The 23,440-nt window shown below is 47.8% G+C and overlaps 1 long non-coding RNA gene across 1 annotated transcript in view; it reads left to right on the top strand.

The window, feature by feature from the left end:
• The first annotated feature begins 12,051 nt into the window (after positions 1 to 12,051).
• The window catches only part of LOC113252323 (uncharacterized), an 86,493-nt gene continuing 75,104 nt past the window's right edge, over positions 12,052 to 23,440 (top strand). Inside the window, exon 1 of the long non-coding RNA XR_003314831.4 lies at positions 12,052 to 13,504. This is a non-coding gene — a long non-coding RNA (uncharacterized LOC113252323). The remainder of the gene's footprint in view (positions 13,505 to 23,440) is intronic.

The following is a 23,440-nucleotide window of genomic DNA, read 5'->3' as shown; positions in this document are numbered from 1 at the left end:
TCTGAGTTGAAAGGAATTTTTAGTAGGCTCACTGTCACAAATTGGGTAACAGGAAATAAAACAAACAAGACTCAGGCAGTAGTACACCGGCAGTGTCAAATTTCTTAAAAAGCAGGCATGTCGTCCTGGCAGAGGTTTGAATATCAGCCCCATTCTGGGCACAAAGTGGAGAGATAAAAGCAGGAACTTTGGCAGGGCCCCCATCACACTCCCCGGGAGAACGAGGGCACCATTCCCAGACCTGGCCCGCAAATGGTGTCTCCTGGAGTTGTGCACTGTGCCGCCTCCAGGGGGCGCTAGGCAGTTCCAGGGCCACATCCTGGCTCCCTGAGGCACCTGCCAACGTGGAAAGACCAGATCTCTCTAGGCTCCTCATCTGTCTATGAAATGGGGGTAGGATTAAATGAATCACTAGGATCTATAGCATCCTCTTCAATGCCACCTTTTTGTTTTCATAAACTCTCATTAAAATTAGTTGCATAGAATTTGCTTGTAGGTCAAATTCCCCCTTTACTGAGACTATCTGAAAAACAGGGCATAATGTGAGAAAAGAGGAATGCAGGTGTCCCCGCACTGTGATGCTATTTTTGTAAAGCTCACAAACAAGATCTAAACAACGTACCATAAAGGGACACGTGTATATACATATGTATGATATGCATATGTGTATATATGTTGTATAGATGCACACTAATATATATATTATATATTATATATCATTATATTAACATATATATGTTAGTATATACAAGCAATCTGACAATGGATGGATACACAATTCAGGTTAAAACTCGCTTCTGGTGGGCAGAAGGCGCAGACAGAATGAGAGAAGGACCTTCGGAAGGTCTCAGTGCTTTGGTGACATTATTTCTCAGGCCCAGCCTGGTCAGTCCGTGGGAATGGGTTTTATGATTTCGCTTTAAATCTTGCTCATACCTGATGTATATTTCATATGTATCAAATATTACACAATTTAAAGAAACCCAAGGCAACCACTCTGAAAGCGAGTTCATGTGAAGAGGTTTATCAGATGGATAAAGAAATCCAAAACACATTATTGGTCACCAGAGGTAGAGACAGCGGCGCAAGACGCTGAAACTCCATGTGACGCTCAGCTTCCACACGCGTTCTGTTCACCCTCAGCACGTGTGGCTTGCTTCCTGTTGTTTCTCAGGCACGGCAGGCCATGGGCTGGAACTTCTGTGTCCCCCAACTTCCTGCACACAGGCTACAATTGTGCTTTCTGCTCTGTTCCCTGTGTGCACCCCCCCCCCCAATAACTCTTGCCCCAGGGCCGGAGATGGAGGGTGCGACTTTATCACAGGAAGTACATTGCTTGCTTTTTTTCCTCTCACTTTTTCCACCCAGAGCTTGAGGGTCATTCTGCACTTGGAACTCCCATGCCATCCCTCTCTCTATTACCTGTTCCTATTTTATATGGTCTTGTAACCTGTAGAACACCCCCAGCATGAGGCACTTAGGGAATACGCATTTCTTCTCCCATTCCTGGATATGCTCATTCTCAGTTTCTCCATCCCTAAAATGGGCACAGCAGTGCCTGCTTCCAGTGGACATTGTGACAACACTAGGAGAAAGCTCAGTGTGGTCAACCCCCAGCATGGGAACCCGAACGGAGGGGACAATTTAGAGACAGGTTCTTTCCCAAGCTATGTGGCTCTCTTGCTTCAGCAGGCCACTTGGCCTTTTGGTGCCTCAGTATTCCTGTCAAGTGGGGCTATCCATCTCTGCCTGTTTGTGGGGCTCCGAGGCCGTGATGGAAGGGGAAACACTGGGACAGATCAGAAGCATCCTCTGGAACGTGAAGTAGAGGAGCATAAGTGTCTCCAGAGATTTGGAGCATCTGTCCATGCAGTTTTCTGATGGCCCAGTGGTGACACTGCTCCCCGCAGCTCCCACACAGCCCAGCCACATTCACTTGCCTTCCCTTCTGCTCCGCTGCTTGGCTTCAAGGTGAAGGCCAAGCTCACGGGTATGGGATCTGACAAGGCAAAGTTGCTCAGCGGGAACCTGTCATCTGTGGGCCATGGGTCACAGGGAGGTCATGGCTCTTTCTCCTGTTTCCCCCCGGGGGCCAAGGGCAGCTCCTCTGTCTTCCATTGCCTGTCCCTGGTCGGTTCGGGCGGGGAGTTCTCCTCACACCACGGCTGTGACACCTGACACAATTTGCAACATATGGAAATCAGCCTCCATCCGCCTGTGCAGTGGTTTTCAGTTTTCAGGCTCCAGCCAGAAGGTGTTGGGTTGCAGACTGGTCTCTCTCCTGCCCCAGGGAGCAGATGGTGTTCACAAAACAGATTTTTGAATCACTTGTCAAATTAGGAAAGGGAGGATAGCAAGGAGCCACACTGGGGCCTGTGGTCTCAGAATTCAGGCATTCACGACGTACATTAGCCTCCAGGGTGAGAGAGTGGGGCACCCCCTCCACCCTCCTAGTGCTGCGCTTAGGACACCACGCTAATTAGGCCACGTCCCTGTGGCCTGTCATAGTCCTTTTGTTTTTTCGTTCCACCTTGGCTACATTTTAGCCACGTGATCTTGGACAAGTGACCTAACTGCCCTGAACCACAGTGTCATCATCTTTGACAAGGAGAAATGATGCTCTTCTGAGTTACTACGAAGGTTAGAACTAACACAGATGGGATTCCCAGCAGCCTGCCGAAGGCCCAGAACATTCAAGTTGCTCCTGATGTTCGTTGTCATTCTGTAGTATTTGTTGTCACCAGCACAGAAAGCCTGCCTTTTGGGGCACAATGTGGGTATTTGATGACTGCTTATTCTTTGTATAAATGCTAAAATCTTAAAATAGGAAGCTGGAAGGAGTAGAAATTTTAAGCTAAAATCTCTTTGCTCTTTTTCAATTTGAGAAACATTTTCTAAGATTTGGCATAAGTAAAGTTCTTTCTCACCTCTCTTCTCATTGAGGTAATACCACATCTGTTTGCTAAGGGGGCTCTTCCCGAAGGCTGCATGCCCTTTCTTGGTCTGTGCCTCATGGGGGCTCCTTGCAAACTCACCCACTGGCTCCTCAGGCCCCGGTTCTTTGGACAAGCTAGATGTGGAAAGCCTAATAACCAGTCAAGGCTGTGTTCTCACCTCTGACAGATGAGGTCAGGCCACACTTGGCATATTTAAAATGTGTTTTTTTCCTAACTTGCTACCTCCTAACAAAGAAAGAGCCAAATCACACCCTCATTAGCTTCAAAGAGAAATACTGATGTTTGTTTTTTTTCTTTTTCTTACATTGGCAAGAGATTTAGTTTTGCTTAAAGGAAACACAGATGACGCTAATGAGACCGCAGTGTCTTAATTTGCATATTAGATGAGATAAATATTGAGCTAATTAACACCTAGGATAAATTTTCATTGCCTGGGACAATGGTTCTATGGTGATAGTTGTTCTCTGCTGCTTACCCAGGAGCAAAGCAATTTGAAGGGAGACTCACTTCCCCACAAATACTTCAGGCCCACCAAAAATCCTCCCAGGAAATGCTATCCAGGATTCTTATTTTAATTTGTAGTGCATCGTGGATCCTTTTTCAGGTTAACCCTGATCCTATTGGCAAGTGACACCAACGGAAGGTCTGGTGACAGACCTGAGAAGAACATTGTGGGGCTGGGAGGGGCTGGGCCTGTCCCATCCAGGGTTCTGGAAAAGAGTTCGGAAAGAACAATCGAGGTTGGACAGTCATTTATTTTAGCAGCAGAACTGGCTGCGTAATTTGCGGGGCCCAGTGCAAAATGAAAACGCAAGATCCCTTGTTTGGAAGCGAGTCTGTTCAAGATGGTGACAGTAGGATATGAAACCAAGTGTGGCCCCTCAAAGCAGGGGGGACCTGTTCTGCGATACAACCTATGTGCTCATAATGCCTGCCGCCAGGTCTGTTGAAAGTGAGCTTTGTAGAGAAGAAGGAGGGGACATTTTTTTTTTTAAAAAAGGAAATATTTCACACTCAGCTCCTTTCAGTGAATTAAGTGAATATAAATTAAATGAGGAAAAAAGAAAAAAGGATGCTCAGCACTAGGCCTGCCCTGGCTCTGCTCTCCTCTTTGCATCTGTTAGCGCGTGTGTGGTTTCTCTGACTAGGGTCCTTGATCCTCTCTCTGGCTCCCACACTCTAAATTTGCCTCCCCACCTTCTGACAATACTTGCTCAACTTTCAACTTCCAAGTGTTAAGCTTTGCTCTGCCTTTTGTATTTTAATTGCTTTCTCTCTTGCTTTTAATGAGCAATCAGGGCTATTTCTTCATTGAGGACTTGCAAATTTCAAGCCTAGTGTTGTGCATATGAAAGGAACAGGTGAAATCTGCATTCTGGGGCATCATTAGCTGTGGGGAGGCCTGGAGTAGCCAGCTATCTAACGGAAAATGTCCACTTAACTTGCAGCCTTAATTCAAAGGAAATGTCAAGCACTCAACTATCTGCTTTGTGGCAATTGTAGAGAAGATGGGAAGGAGGGACGGAGCAGCCATCTGAGACTGCCGCCACTGCCGGAAATGAGCTTGGGTAGGTGCATGGCTCCTGGGAGCGCCTTGGTGGGAGCCCGCGATGAATGCCTGGCATCGCCCATCGGAATGCACTCCTGGCAGCGAGTGGGAGGGAAATAAAGCCGAAATATTACAGGCTAAATGAAGAGAAACCATAAACTCGTCAGCACGGAGTGAAGAGCTGGGTCCGTGCAGGGCGCACTGCATCTTCAAATCGTCTGGAAGGAGTGGTCGCTTTTGCCCCAGATCTTGCCTTTGCTGATTCATGATGTTGCCAGCGGGGTATTTGTTTCTTCGAATTTCTGTATTTTTTCAGCGGCCACCTTGGCGTCCTGTACTCAGCTAGCTGCCAATACTTGCCTGTTGATTGACTGACAGAGAGGTAGGAAGCCATCAGATGAGTTTCCTCCCTGAAGGAGTAGAAACCACCTGCCTTCAATTAGCGCCTTTCCTCCAGGCTGCAACTCTTCAGTATGACAAAAGCATCAGGTTACGAAGGGATGTGGGGAATTGTCCTAGCAGTACCACAGATGTCACACATGTCCCAAGCTCTCAGAGACAGCTGAGCTCAATGATAGGAAATGTGGCTTTGGGTCGGTGTCATTTTTACGGGGCTCCCCCGTGCCCTGAAGGGCAAACTTTCAAGCTTAGAGCTACAACAGCCATTGCCCCAGATGGGAATGGGGCCTTCAAACTTGCCAGTTTGACTAGTTAGGTCAAATTAAGCAAGCATTTTGTAGGAGTTCAATTTTGTTTATTTTGTTTGTTTGTTTTCAGAAGGGGGGAGAGGGAGAGGAAGAGAGAGAATCTTCCACAGGCTCCAGGCACAGCGCAGAGCTCAATGTGTGGCTCGATCTCACAACCCTGAGATCATGACCCAAGCCGAAATCAAGAGTCGGATGCCTAGCCAACTGAGCCACCCAGGCACCCCTAACTTTTGTATTTGAAACTAAACCATTCAAATGAAATTTATAAAGGCCAGCTGCCTGCTCCCAGCACACTAAAGTTATTGAAAAATGATTTGTTTCTTTCAAAAGGGAGGACCGGACATTTGGAAGATCCGCGTATCCCATTACGGCAGCCGTAGATGTGGGTGAGTGAACACGTCACGTGTCTGTCCTTGTGTGACGCATGGGTGCTTCTGCGGGCTTGGCGGTTCGTGGCTCGGTACGGACCTTATCCGGCTGACCGGTCCATCCTTCAGAAGTGCTCTCTTGGCCGGAACTGTGCCCCGCTGTCTTTGTCTGCCAGGTCTGCGTGCCGTCAGGGAATACCGCACGCTGGGGGGGGGGGGGGGCTTCAATGACAGAAATTCATTTTCTCCCAGGTTTGGAGGCTGGACATTTGGGATCAGAGTGTCAGCAGGGTTGATTTCTGCAGCCTCTCCCTTTGGTTTGCAGATGGCCGCCTTCGTGTTGTGTCCTTACATGGTCTTTGTGTGTGTGTGTGTGTGTGTGCACACGTGCATGTGTGCATCCCTGGTGTCTGCTGTGTCCTAATCTCTTCTTGTGAGAGCACCAGTCATATTGGATGCAGGTCCACCCAAGTGGCCTTATTTTGACTTAATGGCCTCTTTGAAGGCCCTATCTAGAGATTAGGACTTCCACATCTAAGTTTTGGGGACACAGTTTAACTCAGAACAATTGTCAGGTCCCCTCCCCCCACATTACCAAGTGCAAATTGTTTGAGGTTGGAGATTAATTGAAAGCATTTGAAGAGCCTGGGGCGAAGATGCTGTTGGGGAGAAGGATGGAGAGGGGCTTCCTTTAGTGCAGGCCTCAGGCTTCCTCCAAGTCCCTCCAGCCCCCCACCCCTCCTTCCGTGGGTGCGGTGCCCACAGAGCCTGGCATTAGAGGGTGCCAGGCTTTTCCTGTCCCTCTCCTGCCAGTACACATGCTCACAGCCCACAGAGGGCCTGTCTCTGTTGCTGAATTTTACTCTTTGGTTGATAGTGTTATCGAGGTTTTATTAGTGGTGATAGATATTTGGGGATGGGGTGAAAAAATAGAGACTCTGGGGGAAGGTTAGAGCTCAGCACTTTGTTTTGCAATTTGGGTCCTTGATCCATCACCCTTTCTGTCTGTCCCCTGTCCCCTTTCTTAAAGGTGGAGCTGCTGGAAGCTGAAAGGCCTCTGACAAGTAGAGGAAGTTAGAAAGGCAGCAGGGCTTCAGCCGGGACCCAGGTAACTTGCTTTGCTCAGTTCGGCTCGGCGCTGGCCTTGGCTGTTGCCAGGCAGCCTGTAATTCATGGTCTGTGGTCAGGAAGGAAGGCCCAGGACCCAGCGCCTGCATGCCCTGCCAGCTGTGGGCCCCTGCCGGGGCCTGTCATGGTTTCTCCCTGCTGGGGAGGCCTGGGGACTGCCACCTCCCAGGTAGCGCGCTCCTCCAGCAACCCCGGGCCAGTCTGTCTGGCATCTGCATTCTGCCCAATATTAAGCAATGCCCTGCTTCTGAAGGCCACTCAGCATGCTGCTCCTCGCCCTTTGAGGCCCAAAATAGCTATTCTCAGTGGTCATTTCGCCCTTGGTTCTGTTCTTCCACAGAAGTGATAGTTCACGTTTGACGTCGTGCCTAAGAGAAAAAGTCCAGGCCAAGAAAAGTAGGAAATGCAGCCCTCCTGCCAGTGTATCACCCCTCTCACCTTGCTTCAATATTGCTCTCCCCTTAAGATCCACATCCCCCTCTTCCAAGAGGCCCTCCCTGACTATTCTAGGCACACCACTTTCTGAGGACTACAGAGCTCCTCACAGCCATCTGGAACAGACCTGCCTATGCTGTGTAGACACTCTTTGGGACAGAGCCTCTGACTTTGAACCTGGCCTTCAGAACCTAGTGTGGAGCTGGGCACACACAGTCATTCAGTGAGCATGTGTTAAATGAGCAGAGTGACGTTAACATCCAGTAACAAAGCTCCTCCCTCTGTCATACCTGCTCAGGTGTGACCACTTTGGGGAAGGCCACCTCTAACTTGAGAGTTCGCTCCTTCCTCTGTCAAGTCTTGCACATTTGTCTAACTTTATATGCATATCATGTAATTATATTGAGCTGTTTCCATCACATTCTCCCACCAGCCTAGAAGAATATGATCTATTCTGCTAGATATTTCCCCAAACCTTGAGCTAAATACGGCCCCATGAAGGCACCAGGACATGATGTGATAGTTGAACTGAGTTACACTTAACGAGGCAGAGAAATGATCATGTTGCGTAGAGTGTGCTGGGTCTGGCTCTGGCTAATTCAGAAGCAATTACTTACTTTATTCTCTCATTATTTATAGAGCAAGTGTTACATGTCAAGGCCTGGTCCTGGGCATTACAAATGAAATAATTGTATTTTGTTGAGTTGAGTTACTTCCACGGACTAGCCACCTTTAAAGAGGCGACCTCTCTACACCTCACTTGAACAGGATCAGGAATCATGTCTGTTTTGTTCACTGCTCAGTCCCCAGTGCCTAGATCCATGATTGGCAAATATGGCACTCCACGGTGTTTGTAGAAAACAAATGAGACAGAGAGTATTGTACCATTTTATGGAGAAGTTAAATGTATTTGCCCATTATTAAGCAATGTCAGAATCCATTCAGCTGTTACCTGGCTGAGCCATTCAGGTCTGCTCTGTTAGACTCCAGGGGACGTGGTGTCTCCATGTCCTCATCCTCTCCCAGTCTTGCACGATGACTGTGTCTTCACTGTCCTCAAGTAAGGGCATAGATGTTGTCATATGAAATGGGCCATGGGTGTGAACCAGAAGGAGTTCTAGGAGGCCTGGAAGAGTGTGAGTTATTGTTATAATTGCTATTGTGTTTTTCTGTAAAATATCAGAGGAGGACTCAAAGAGAAGTTGGGAAGTACTGAGCCTGGTGGAATTAGAGATCTGTAACCTTCATGCGGTGGTCAGCAAAGGTACTTGAGTAGTGGGGGAGGCAAAGTTTGGCTTGACCACCACTTGTTTGCCTAAGGAAATTAATGAAGCCAACTTGGTTGGGTCTGGATCCTGCAATAGACCGAGCATGTCTTGTATCCTCAGATAACTCAGGATCTACTCAGGGAAACAGAGTTGGCTTCACAACTTGGCCTTGTGGTGGGCGGATGGTCTCTATACAGCCCTGTTCTCTGGGGGTCATTTAGCAGCTCTGTGGAGTTGTCTATTTTCTGGATCTTTCTCTGGGAGAGAGTCCCAAGTTCGGGGGTGTTTATTGGCCAGGGTCTGATGAATGGAGCCTTTGTTTTTCACCAAAATAATCAAATCTAAATGAGTGGGAACTCAGCTCCTGCTGTCAACCCAGTGCTAAGGAGAAATTAAAGCTCTTGATCTGCAATTGATCAACTATTAAAGTCACAGCATGGGGTGTTTTTGTGCTTTGTCTGTTTTTTGTTTTGTTTACTATTTGCTTTATTGGTTGGAATGGCACTCCTTCATTTAAGACACATGGGAGGTGCTTCTTGATGATTTATGCCATGGAAGGCCCAATTTGTGGGATAGATAACAGGTGCTCTTTTGGGAGCATTAAAATGACATTGTTGTGGAATATTTATGCTAATGAACAGCTCAAGTGATCACTCCTGTGCTGATGGCTCAGGAGTAGCTGTCACTGCTTGAGGAACGGGTTATGATGTCAGCCTCCTCAATGTCAGTGTTCCCTGACCTTTTATGAAAAGGCAAGAGAGATGACAGACTCTCACTTGTTTATCCCCAATTATGGATCTGCTGTTTTAGATGTTTAACCACATTTATTAATCCCACTGCAACCTCTGCAAGGAGCCATGGTTCTCTCCAGTCTACAAATGAGGAAATGGAAGCTCAGAGAGCTCAAGTGATTTGCCTGAGGTCACACAGCTTGTCTGGTTTGGATTTGTCTGGTTGGAAAATTGGTGTCTCTTTTCTCTATAATACATTCCCCCCCCCCCAGGCCTTAGAATTCCACTCACTGATTTTCAAGATGGCTTTGACTTTTGTGCGTTTTTTTTTTGACAGTTGGGGAAGATACAGGATGGAGAAAGATTTGCGTCTGATCTCACATCCATGGTGAGGTGGGCTCCCATGAGCCTCTCCTCCTCCTCTCTAGGTCTGCCTGATAGAGACTCCTCAGGATCCCTGGTAGCAGGGCCTGGTGGATAGTATGGGAACAGTTATTATGTACTGACCATTTTCATACGTACCTGATATGGGCTCACTTTTTGAACTGACAGAACAACCCTATGTGATATATACTATTACTTCCGTTCTACAGAGGATGAAACAGAGACATAAGGTGATAAATGAGTTACCCACTATCATATGACAAGCAGGAGACAGGACAGGGATTTTAAGCCATTGGCATCTAACTCCAAAATCCATGGGTCACCCTGTCTCCCAGTTGGGGGTGAATGGGAAAGTAAAGAAACATTCTGAGGGTATGGGAATAAGTGAAGGTGATATTAAGTGAGCAGCTGTATTTGGAGGGAGTGGCACGTGGAGGGGGCCGTCTTGTGGGAGGGGAGTTGACACAGGAGGTGGCCTTCAGGGATGGCAGAGCTGGCTGTGGTAGAGCCACTCTGTGCTAAAGCAAACCCTTGGAGTGGCTCAGTGTGGGGGGCAGGCCAACTCGAGACTTGGAGAGGAAAGTAATGAGGCCCTCTCACCCTCTGTATGTGGCATTAGAAAAGATGGAACTAATGGTAATGGGTGTCCTCTCAGAGAGTCTCATGCGCCCCAAATGTGATATAAAAGAAAGATGAAACAAACATCATATTTGCCCTTAATATTCTCTTTATTTCACATTCCCCACCTCCCTTCCAATATCTTGAGACAGGTGGTAGGTGGTGGTGGTGGTGGTGGTGGTGGTGGTGGTGGTATTTATTTTTGTTTTCTTTCGTTTTATGATGACCTGCAATAAAGTCTTTTTCTGGTTAGAAGAAGACACATCCATTCCACTTTGAAAAGTGGGAGTGAGGAAGCAAGAGTCTACTTTGTGTTCCATTTTCATCGATACTTGGCACAAAGTGATTACAGTCTGGACTGTAGTCGGCAGTGGGACAGGGAAGTTTAATAGTGTGCACAGGCTGGGTCATAGCTCTGTTGGGGGAAGCTTAATAGTGTTATGCAGGATGTGCCCTGGCTCTGCACTCTGGGCTTTTCATAGCAGCCAGAAAGTGATTCTTCCTAGTAAAAGAGGTTTAAAAATTCATGGGGGCAGGGGGGGGGGGCGAGGGATAAGCGTCTGACTCTTGGTTTCCCCTTGGGTTGTGATCTCAGGGTCCTGAGATCGAGCCCCTCATCGGCTCCACCCTCACTGCAGAATCCGCTTGAGTTTCTCTCTCCCTTTCCCTCTGCCCCTCCTACTCATGCTCTCTCTGTCTCTCTAAAATAAATAAATAAATCTTAAAAAAAAAAAAAAAAAAAGAAAGAAAGAAAGACAATTCACAGGGCCGAAGTGAAAGTAGAAGTCTGCCCCAGGGCTCACGTTGGAGCTCTGGTTGCTGCACAATGCTGCTAATCCTGAGATTAGCCTACAGACACTAGGACCTCACCGGTTGGCCTGAGAACAAGCCAGCAACCAGCAAGCAAACTTCAAAGGTTAGGAATATGATTCCTGAAGCCAGAAGTGGACAGTCCAGTGCATACAGAACACAGAGAAGAAGAGTCATTCATTCAAAACCTATTTTTTGAGGGCCTCCTAGAGAGGGGGCAGATGAACCCTGCCCTTAGAGCCCACATTCTAGGAGCAGAAATGAGCTGCAATGAATGTGCAACGTCCCCTACATTGGTTGCACATTATCAGAAACCTTTTAGAGCAGCATGTTCCAAATGGGGGTCTTGTTAGAATGCACATTCTGATTCAGAACGTCTGGGTTGGGGCCCAGGAACCTGAATTTCTACCAAGTCCTGGGTGCTGTGGCTGCTGCTGTTTTCCCATCTCAATGTTAATGGTGAAGCTTGGGCTCAAAGCCCACTGTATTTTCTACGTGGTCTATTTATTTCAGTGTGTGGACTCACATGAATCAAGTTCTCCTTCCAGAGCATGAACTTCAGCATACTCAATAAATCCATTTATCATCTGGAGGAAAAGACTGGAGATAAAGATCCCCTCTTAGTGCAGATAGAGACCTCGAGGAGGTACAGTCATCTGAGTCTTGGAGTCAAGACTCCTTTGCCTCAAGTGGAATAGATTGTAAGAATTGGCCTTATTATAGTTTGATATCCCACTTTTGCTAGATTTTGAGGGCTGCCCCTAGTTGTGTGGAACTTGAACATGGTCCAAATTTATGACACTTTTATCACTTTGTGCTTTTAGGGGAAGTTGTCAATCCACAATTCATTTTTTGTATCAATTAAAAAGACACCCCCCTCCCCCCCCGCTCAGTCGTGAGTGTCTGTTATTACAGACATACACATACATGCCTCAGCATTTCTGGTTAAAATTTTCAGATTGGTTCACATCTCAGCAACACATGGGCCACATTTAGTTCCCACCCCCGTCCCCCAAACTCCTATTTAGATGCTCGGGATGTAAACAATTCCCAGACACGCTGCGTAGGGAGACTCGGCGTCACGCGCATGCGCCGTTGTTACTTCATGGTACCCAACACGCAGAAGCTTCGAGGTGTGGGCGTCAGAGCCGGAGCCGAATCACAAATGGCCTGTGGAAATCGGAAATTCATTGAAGATGGGAGGCCACCTTGTCGGCACCCTTGGTAAATATTATTGAGCGAAGGAGTTAAAACCTCTGAATTCGTGCGCAGAGAGAAACAATGGAGTGCAGCCGGCTATCAGGAAAAGGATATCGTGTTTGGAAATTCGAGCTTGATGCAGGACGAGGAGCAGAAAGTACAGGCCTTTTTCATTTGGCCAGAGATCAGCAGCTTCTGCTCACAAAAGAGTTCCTGGAGGGATAAAATTTCATCGGGGAGAAAGGGGACCCACGCACAGCCGGCAGAGGCAGACGAGTTCCTGAGACAAAAAATGGCAGTCTAGGGTAAATGCTATTTACTCTAAAATATGAACTACAGAGAGAGTAATTGTTTAATCATCTGGGGCCTTTAAACAATTTACTTTTTGCTGTTCTCTTCATTCTAGCACCATTACCTCTGTGCTGCCCACCTGTTCCCCTGCCAAATGGGTATGTAACCAAGTTAATGATGCCATTATCCAAAGCTCACTATGAAAAGAGGGGAAATTCAACCTAGGACAAGGAGCAAAAAAAAAAAAAAAAAAAGTCCTGCTTTGTGAACTTTTTGTGCTCATAATTTTGGAGAAAATGGAGTCGGCTGTAACACATGGCCACAGAGCACAAAGCAGGGTTTCCTGCCTCTCACCGATGGCTGTAGTAACAGTGGTGCATGCTTGCTGGAAACCACTGGACTCTTAATTAGGCCATAGATGGTTAGATTTCTGCATAATTAAGGATTAATAATTGCCACGCATTGTGCCACCAGCACAAAGTAGTATTTAACTTACTGTATCCGTATTTCTTTTAAAACTCACCCAACACTTCCCGTTTCAGCCTTTTGCTTTTTGTGGTTACTGGAAACCGTAAATGCAAAACCAGTTTTTTTCTTTTTCTTCTTTCTCTATCTTGAAGAGCAAATCTTGTAAAATCGTTAGATGTTTCAGGATGCCCGCATGATATATTTCAGTGGTTTGTGGATAAGGGAAGATTCCACCGTCCCCCCACCCCAATGGAACAAATAGCAGCCACTTTCATTACGCTGCTAAACTTAAGGAAGAGGTAATGGTTTCTGAGAGAGGCATCCAGTCGGTTATCAAGCCCGAGGACACCTTCCTCCGGACAATGCAGCGGCCGTGATTGGGGGCCCTTTGCTGTAGTTTCTGCCCGGCACAATGGAGCTTGTGCTCATTCATTTGTTCAGGCATTTGACCTGCACCAGGAGGCCATGGTAAGAACAAAAAGTGGCAAGCACGGAATGGACACAGCTGCTTGCCTGCTTGGCATTTACATTCTCACGTGTGAGAAATACTAACTAGAGAATCAAATGGAGAAATGTGAGATGACAACATGGTAAGTGTTTTGTGGGAGGGTGACACGGTACTTTGAGAGCTAATGGCAAGAATTGATTGAATCAGGGAGGTCCTGGGAAGCTTCCAGAAGAAATGATACTAGAACTTCCATCTGCTGAGGGTTAATTCCTAGTCCTTCAGTACTTAAGGGTTTATCTTTTCTGAATCCTCCTCTACTCTCATCCTCACAATAGATAAGCTAGGCAGAGTTCCTGTCCCCATGTCACAGATGGGGACAATGAGGCACAGAGGGGCCCAGAGCAGATCGTCCCCTCCCTAGAGCCCAGTGTGCCCCGGGGTTCGCACTGTCCCTGGTATCAGTCAGCCTTGTGAAGATAGTGTCTGTTTTTGTCTGCCAATTTCTGGGTTATGTTTTACGTATTAAGTCTGATCAGACTTAGCTGTGACTGGTCTCTCAGAAGTGGTAAAACTCTGAGTCACTGAAATAAAATATTTTGCAGCTGCTCCCGTCAGCTGGCCTCTTCCAGTGTGGCCATTCCTGTGTCTGTGGCTTAGTGTCTGCCACAGCCTTCTGCTTTCTCCTAAGTCATTAGCTCCCTTCTGCTTGAGGCCTCCTACGATGGCTCCCTATCTTTGCATATCTTAGCAAGATCTTCAGAGCAAGCTGCTCACATTCTTGCAGTGCCTTCTGCTTGGCCCCATGTCTTCTGGAGCAAGACATAGCAGAGATGAGGTGGAGGAGCGTGCAAGGGCAGAGGTTTGCCTCTCCTCAGGCCCTTGGTGGAGGCGGTGTGGGGGGCGGCACTGGGACATTCTGAAACCCAACACTGTAATAGAACCCACAGATGAAGTCTGCTCTAAAGCACGTCTGGTTAGTTGGCTCATTCAGGGCTAGAATATCATTGTCCCCTGGCCATCGAGACTGGGACTATGAACTAAGGGACCTGTGCGCCATCCTGGGTGGCCTCCCAGCAAATGAAACAGGTGTACCCTCGGCCCGGCTGTCAGTACTGTTCTCCCCCCTTGATGTTTCTGCATGAGCTTCATATAAAGTGGGCTGTGAATGAGGTGCAGGAGGCCCTGGGGGGCCCACATGTGGCTGGTTCTATGGCCCTGACTCCCCCGGACTTGCCTCAGTGACTGGAGGTGGACAGTGTCTTGCCTGCTGTCTGAGTCTCCAGCCCCCCCTTTGACATTATCCTTCTAGAATCATTGTGTGTCCTGGAAATGATGTCCAGGAGTCTGAAGAGCTGTGAGGTCCTTTGTTTTTGCAGGATGTGATTATTGTAGATCCTGCCAGCCCTCAGAACACCCCATTTCAAGCAGCTACAGATGGAGCGCAGACCTGGGAATGGTACTTTTCCACCGGTGGCAGGCTCATTCTTGGGACGGGTGATCGGATCAGGAGAGTTAGGGAATCCATGTCTCCAGACCTTTGCTGAGGGAAGGAGAACCCCTTTGGCTTTGTGTGGGGAAAGCAATGAAATGGAAAGATATCTTAGGAAGAAAATGTGCTCCTTCAGATATACCCCTTGAAGCCTGTTGCCTCTCTACCCTACTTGGCAATATGCTTGACTCTCAAGGATTGGAAAACAAAAACCATTCTATTCCAGAGAGTTCGATTTAGCAGTCAACTTCTCAGCCCTTTACTAAACTCTGCAGGTGAGGGGAAAAAAGGCATTTTATTGCCGACATTCAACATATCACATACTGCGTCTCAGATGCTCAGGGAGAGCCTGAGCCTTAGATCTGGTTGTGCCCATTTTGCAAATGAGCAAAACCAGACAATTAGGAAGAAGCGCTATAATGAGGGCTCTGGATTTGCCTGCCTGGGAAGCCCTCTCCTTTTTCATGAATCAAGTTCTGTCCTTAGGAGGCACTGCTTTGTGCTACGGCCTAAGGAGGGCAGAGAAAGTGGCAGTGTGAGTGGGAAAGCATTGGCCTCAGGCAGGCTGAAGTTCGTGCTGCTGTGGGCTGTCCGTGTGGAACAAACAGGACTGACGGCCAGGAGACCACGCGGGGTCTTCTTGGTGGGCAGATTGAAATTCAGAAGTGAAAGGGATCTTAATAGCAAGTGGAAGACAGGTGCTATAGACTGAATGCTTGCATTTCCCCCGCCCCGCCCATTTCATGTGTTGAACCCTGATCTCCAGTAGGATGGTATTAGGATGGGAGGCCTTTGGAAGGTGATGAGGTCATGAAGGTAGAGCCCTTGGGATGGGCTCAGTGCCCTCATGAAAGGGACCCCAGAGAGCTCCATCACCTCTTCCGCCATGGGAGGACAGCCCGAAAAGGCAGCCATCGATATACCAAGGAGTAGGCTCTCACCAGACATGAATCTGCTGGTGCCTTGATGTTAGACTTCCCAGCTTCCAGAACTATGAAAATAAGTGTTTGTGCTTAAGCCACCCAGTCTGTGGTACTCTGTCAGAGCAGCTCAGACAGACTAAGACAACTGGGATTCCTTGAGGAGCTCTCTGGGAAGATTCAGACCAGGCTGATAGACCCCTGGCAGGTGTCCGCAGGTGGCAGCAGTTGTGGGAAAGGGGGGATTGGAAGACTTCTTGTAGGGCTGCAGTCTCTCTGACTCGGTGTTTTTGGCTCTCCGTCCTGCTGACATTTGGGGCCGAGTAATCCTTTGTCGTGGGGGCTATCTTGTGCTTCGTGGGATGTTGAACAGTATCCCTCCCTCGCTGCTACCCCTTTCGTGACAAGCAGAAATGTCTTCAGACATTTGCCAAATGTCGCTGAGGGGCAAAATCACCCTTGGTTGAAACACTGCTCTAACTCAATTTTCACGGCAGTACCAGCAGAGGACGTCACTCTTTTGCTGATGTAGAAAAACTGCGCCTAATGGTTACAACACTTGTACCTGGGAGTGTGTGGTTTTGAAACCACATTTGTTCCGATCTTTTACAAGACTCTGCCTGACTGCTGAGGGGAAGAAGGGTCAGGGCAGACTCTTGGACTTGGTTGCAGTGAGCTTTGATCTGTGTTTTCATGCTTTGGTACTTGCCCCTGGCCCGGTTGCGCTTATTCAAATAGGCGGAAGCACCCTGTGCAGCATGAGAGCAAATTGTTGGATTTTAATCCCTTTAGATATGCCTTATTAATGCTCTGGTGCAACATGCTGCGGGCTGATTCATTCATTCCTAAACATTTCGTGAGGTCTGGCCACGTCCTCAGCGTGATGCTGGGTGCCGGGGCGAGAAGGGTGAACAGATCCAGCCTGATCCAGCTATCACAGACTCTCATTACAGCTGGAGACAGACAACCAGACGATAAAGCACACCACCAACAGCACACCCAGACAGCCCGCTCAGATGGGAGATACTGGGGTGAGAGAGCCAACCAGATAACCCGAGGTCTGCAGGGTGGGCAGGCACCAGCCCTGACTAGAGTGGGGGTGGACAGTGCTGGAAGCAGAGGAACGGCCAATGCCAAGACCCTCAAAGGAGAAAGAGCGTGGTCTGCTTTAGAAACAGGCAGAGAGGTTTGTGGGGCTGCATTTGCAGTGAGACCCACCATCGTCACAGTAGGGCTTGACTCCTGGAAGTTCCAGCGAATTGCCCCGTGGACAAGAGTTGCAGAACGATGAAAACTTTGGTGTGGAAAAGAAAGTGGACCTGGGCATGTCTGGAGATCCTCATGAACTCCCTGCCGGATGGAGTCTCAGGAGACACAGCAGCACATGTGTGCAGGGCTTCCAGACTCAGCTGGGTCATGTCCATGAGCTGGAGGAGTGGGTCTTCAGTGGGAGCCAGGGATTTCCTGTTCGTGGGCTCCCTTGAGCTGAAAGCCGTGCCTTTTCTCCCTGCAGCGTGGGCCTCAAGCCTCCACTCCACCCTGGCCTGTGAAAGGGATCCACCTGGGCCTATGGTGTTCCTTCATTCCATGTTCTGTTCTCTGCCCTCTGTCTGCCATTCACCTGCTCAGTGCTCTGAATATGTGTTGGCCTTAGGAGAACCCCTGTGCTATGCCCACCTGTACTGCTCTCCAGGAGCGAGGCCTTGGGCACTCCCACCTGCCTGTCTTTGCTTGGCTTCCCCGACGGTCCTGGGATGAATTCTCCTCCCACCCTTTTGCCGCAGAGTTTGCCTGGAGCCTGGGCCTCTGTCATGCTAGATACATTTAAAGTGTGTGTGGGAACCTGCCCTCTGAGCTTTCCTGGAGCTACGCCAGCCCTGGGGATCCAGGGAAAATGAAACCACAATTCCTGCCTCCAGGAATTCATTCCCTCTTGGCTCGGGGGCTCGACCAAAGGGGCCAGCATTTCCCGGACTAGGAGGCAGCCAGCGGCGTGGTGACAGAGGGCTAGGATTTGTGGTGCAGAAGATCTGAGCTGGTACAATGCTGGTACCAGAAGGCAGGAGCTATGGATTCTCAGCAAGTTCCTCAACCTCCCAAGATGTGTGCTTGTCTGAACATGGCACCCACATGCCCGACACGGTTCCCAGCCCTCCTCCTCCATGTTTCCTCCATGTTTTCCTCACCCAGTGGCTGCTTGTGTGCCACTCACCCCATGTCCCAGGTCCTTTGATGGCCTGCGGAAGGAGAGTCCTCCTTGGCGTCGCTTCTCTCAGCCTTGTGCCAGAGAAGAATAGAAGCTTGGGTGTGGCAGAGTGGATTCAAACCCGGGCTTCACAGCTCAAAGCTTAATGTGATTTCAGACAAGTGGCTCAGCCTTGCTGGGCCTCCGTTTCCTCATACGTAATGTAGAGATGATGGCTCCCTTCTAGGAGTAAGGAAGAAGCGACCAGAGAAGCCTTCACCCAAGGCCTGGCACTCAGGAGGCATCTCCAAACATCGGTTTCTGCCCCCTTCCTTCCCTTTTTCCCTCTTCCCCCCTTCTTGTCCTTCCCTCCCTCCTCACCCCCACCCTCCTGAATGGATTCAGGACAAGATCACTTGAGGACATATATCCTTTGTCTCCCGTGAGAACCCTCCCCCCATGTAATTGTCAGCAACAAAGTTGGAAAATAAGGATGTCTGAAGCAGCTCTCAGCAACGCAACATCTGCACCAGACAAAACTCGAAAAGCCCTCAATCCCCAGTCATGAATGCACTATAAAAACAATGTGGCAGAAATGAAAATTGTTCCATCATAATATTTCACAGTTCTTTTTGACAAAAGCCAAGCCGCCCTCATGAATACACATTTCCCAGCATCTTATGCATTATGCATCAGCCTATAGCAGGGGACCTGGGAATTGCCAGTCCCTAGTAAAGGGCCTTTGAAAGTGCCTATTTTGTAAACAAATGGAGCCCAGGCCCAGCACTTGGGCTCTTTAGGTAATTTAGGACTGACTCCAGCTGCCCAAGTGGGGACCAGCTCTTCTCGGGGCCGTAAATGGCAGAAGCATCTCCAGTGTTCACTGGATGGAGTGGGGTGCTTCAGTGTTCGGTATTCTAATCTTTAATTTCATAGTATCCAAGACAGCCATTTGGAGGGACAGGGACAATTCCTGCTGGAGCCAGAGCCAAATGTTGCTGGAATGCCAAATGAGCCCACCAAGGCCTGCTTGCTGGCTGAGCAGTCAGGCAAATGAGTCAGGACTTTGGACTCCCCAGAGCCCCAAATGGGATTAAGCTGATGTCAGGGGAATGCTGTGGAGGGGTGGAGGGGACAAGGGCACCCAGGCACAGACAGGTTGGCCTGTCTCAGTGGTCTTACGGGGATGGGGGTGGGGTGGTAATTTGTTGTCCCTGAGCAGGCACATTGGAAATGCGTGTGAAGTGTGCATTATTGTCAGTGAGAAGACCTTTGCACATTAACTAACCCCTGGGTTTCGAAGATGGGGAGACTGAGGCCAGACATTTTAAGTGACTTGTTCAAGGTCACACTGATGAGTGAGCAGCAGGTCTGGGACTGCTGGAAGCTGGTAGTCTTTTCCCCGGCACCTCCCACTGCCTCAATCATGAGTTGGCAGCGGCTGAAAGCACCAGGGGCAAAATGGTTACTGATTGCTACGATTTGAGCAAAGGGCAGACTGGGATCCAGTACAACAGGCCCAGGAAAGAGTGTAATTCAGGGCTGTTTTGTATAATTTGCAATCTGTCCTTTACGGTAGCCTTATTTTAAATGGTGACCAATATATGATAGATATCTACTCGTGTATGTTATATCTGTTGCAATAACAAGGTGATGATGGATTCATTGCTACATGTATTTATTTCATAAAAAAATCATCATCTCCCATTAGGGTGTGTACTGCAAATGGATTTAAGCTGAGGAACAAATCTTGAAAGCCTTTGTTGGATATATCTTATCCTTCATTGCATTTCAATTCTTACCTGTAAAATGAGGGACTCAGGAGGGATGATCTCTGGGTCGTGTCCCAGCTGAAACATCCCACCTGTCTCGGGCAGGTACAGGAGGCGCCGCGATAAAGTCGGGGAGGAGAGGGGCCCACCTCATGCTGTACGGCCATCTGCAGGGCAGGGCTCCCTGATGGGGGGCAGGCGGGAGGAATCGACCCCGGTTAGGGGAAGTCCCTCATTACTGCTCCCCGTGCCTGGTGTTCTCCAGCTGTAGGACCCGCGCGCTGATTGGTGCGGTTTGACTCATGAAAGCAGCAGCAGCTGAAGGCTGATTAAGACAGGAGGGAGCTTATTACTCCTCACAGACACCTGGAAGATTCTGCACAGGCTGTGGCCACTCCCCCCTCCTCCGCTGACCCAGGGGACACGCTGCTGGGGTGTTGGGGTGGCTGGAAGGGGGAGGTCAGGATCAAGTTACCTCTGACGCTGACAACCTACCCATGACTCTCTGAGCCTAGAATAAGTGGGGCTCAAACTGCTGTTTGGTTTCGTTAAAACACTCCCCATCCCTGGAGCTTCTGATTTAGTGGAGAAGTATGTGTTTGTGGTGGTGGCAGTTTTGCATTTCTAAATTGCCAGGTGATGCTGCCGGTCCAGGAACCACACTTTGAGAACCAGTGACATGGGGGAAAAAAAGATGATCTTCAGGTTCTTTATTTCCCTAGCCCAGCATCTTCAAACTCCTCAAAAATACTCCCAAATAGTTGTAAAAATAAACAATTTCAACTTGTACAACTGGCAGAGCAGTAAGTCAAAAGTGTTCCTGGGTACCATAAATAGTTGGGCTCATTATTTGATTTCAAGCCAAGAAATAATTTCTCCTGAATTTTGAAAGTAAAATATTCAGTTTAGAAGCCTTTGAAATTCAGAAAAGTATAAAAATAAAAATACAATTAGATGGAAATGCATCACATAGAGATAACAGCTGTGAACACGCTAGCCTCCCTTCCTTTTTGCCCAGTGAAGGTGTGTACGTAGGTCTTCACACTGGTCTGATGCAGGTGTCCTAAATTGGGATCCTTGGGATGTTAAGTAGTGTTAAGAGCAACATAACAAAAACCAATAAAAATTCGTAATGACAGCAACAACACAAAAGATGTCTGGTGGAGGTTGATCCAAGGTCAAATCTTTGGAAAATGCTAATAGTGACCAAAATTAAAAACTTGAACAGTTTTCAACTCATGGACACTCAGTACACGAAGGGCACCTGGGGTAGGGCTGTCTCCCAAGTAGGCTTCCTTATGGAATCCCTCCTCTTTCCCAAACGCCCCCCACCCACCAACCAAACTTTTTAAGGGATCAAAGTTCTTAGCCTTCCTAAATAGGAAGTGCCTGGGGAATTGTGAGAAATTCACCCTGGCTATACAATACCTAGTTTAAATCTCATCTCACATCGTTCTCTATCATTGGTCATCTTGGGTTTTGCAAAAAGAGCTGCCTTATTTTGTTGAAAATTAATAAACAAGAAATGGTCACTTCACCCCTTTAATCGCTCTCTAGACCATCAAGAGTTAGATGATTTTTTATTATATTATGTTAGTCACCATACAGTACATCCCCGGTTTCCGATGTAAGGCTTGATGATTCATTAGTTGTGTATAACACCCAGTGCACCATGCAATACGTGCCCTCCTTACTACCCATCACCGGTCTATCCCATTCCCCCACCCCCCTCCCCTCTGAAGTCCTCAGTTTGTTTCTCATAGTCCATAGTCTCTCATGTTTCATTCCCCCTTCTTAGACCATCAAGAGTTAGGATTCACCACTCATACTTTCTATGGCCTGTGACCTGAACTTAAGATAAACTCTTTTCTTCTTCTTAAATGGATGCTAATTCCATCGTGAAGGTCCCTCCTCATAACCTCATCTAAACTAATTGCTTCCCAAAGGCTGCACCTAAAATACCATTGCATTGAGGTTTATAGCTTCCATATATGAATCTGGAAGGACACAGACATTTAGCCCAGAACCGCATCTTGTGAGCAAGACAACTAACCTCACAGTTCATGTCTCTAAAAGAGGGATGGGGGTGCCTGTGTGTTCTACAATCTCTATTCTGGCCATTGTGACATAGGTGTGGCCCACGAGACATGTATTGCTGCCTGCCTCCCTGATCTGGCACATTCCACTCCCTCTACCTAGAGAGCCTCTACCTACTCTCTATTCTCCAATCCCATTTTGAGTGGCCTCTCAAGACTCAATGTTGTTTCCTTCTGGCAACCTGTCTCCACCAGAGCTCTTTCTACAATGTGTTCATCCATCTCCCTCTCTCCCACCTGGCTGTGAGGTGCTCTCTGAGGACGGAGACCCCATGTCCTATCTCGCTTTTATTCTTTAGTGCTTAGTAGTTTGCCTGGCATACTGTAGGTGCTCAGTAAGTGTTTGGATCAATGAATATAACAATGTACAGCACACAGAAGGAAAGAGATACAGTGGATGTATTCCTACAACCACTGGTGAAAAAGACAGAAACATACCAGCAGAGAACATAAGGAAGCGATTAAAGCAGCAATAGGATTGCCCACACAAATTCCCACTGCAATGGCTTAATAGACCAAACCAAGAGAAAAGCCCCCTCCTGGATGACCAGCACCAAGACTGATGCTCAGGAACCAGCCAGGTTCTCTGCAAGGGGCTTGTGTTGGCTTGAACATCCCCCACACACAGGTTGATCCCAGTGGAGCAGCTGTGTCTGAGAGAAGCGCACACTCTACGTACAAATCATGAAGCTAAGAGTGAGCTCAAGCAACTAATGATGGTCTTAATTAACCCACAAAACTTGATGCGTGGCCAGTATTCAACCAACCTTTTGATCCTAGACAGAAATCTATTAAAGCCTGTTGAGAGAATAAAAAGACAAAATCTGATGAACGTTTTTTACCTTGGTGGTTATAAAAGCTGGCAGTTCGATGACTCTAAGAGTGATCTATTTGCCAATAGCAATATTACATTAAGTTGAGGAAACATCATTCCCTTAAATGCAGGCTGAGTGAGCACCCTGAATAATGGCTTAAAATCACACATGGCCAGGGCCTGTTGAGGCTGGAAAGGATTGAATTAACATTTCTGCTTGAGGAGCAACCCATTTTCTCCAAAGGAGTGCTTTCTAAGCTTTTTTGAATCAGGAACTAGTTTGAGAATCTGATAAAAATGACTGAGGCTCTTCTAGAATAATGCATATGGTACCTGCACAGACCACGTTATGTTTCTCAGGGGCTCATAGATTTCTGAGATTACCTTCTGTGAATTCTAGTCATGAATCCCTGGTCCTAGGAGGCCTTATGGTCTAGTGCACAGGTTTCCAACTGCAAATATGAGGCATCTTAGCAGAATCATCTTTAAAACTTTTCATAATACATATTTTCCCTGTGTGATATGAGAATGGATTTTTGCAACCTTCCAAGAAGAGAGAGCTGAAGGGGTGGGGGGATGAGACATGGACATTTTGAAAAATACCCCAGTGGTTCTCTTGTGCCCCATCCCTCACTCCATCATGAGCAGGAGTGAATAGGCCAAGAGGAAAGAGAGCAGTGGGTTTGGGTCAAGATTTGAGCTCAAATCATGGCTTCTTTCCTTACTAGCCTTGTGACCTTGTTTAAAGGACTGCTCCTCTCTCAAGCGCTATTTCCATATCTGAAAATGGTTGTTGGAAAGG

This window comes from Ursus arctos, unplaced genomic scaffold, assembly GCF_023065955.2.
Source record: "Ursus arctos isolate Adak ecotype North America unplaced genomic scaffold, UrsArc2.0 scaffold_19, whole genome shotgun sequence".
NCBI classification, from domain to species: domain Eukaryota; kingdom Metazoa; phylum Chordata; class Mammalia; order Carnivora; family Ursidae; genus Ursus; species Ursus arctos.
Note: the sequence above shows the minus strand (reverse complement) of the source record. Positions and strands in the feature narration are given on the sequence as shown.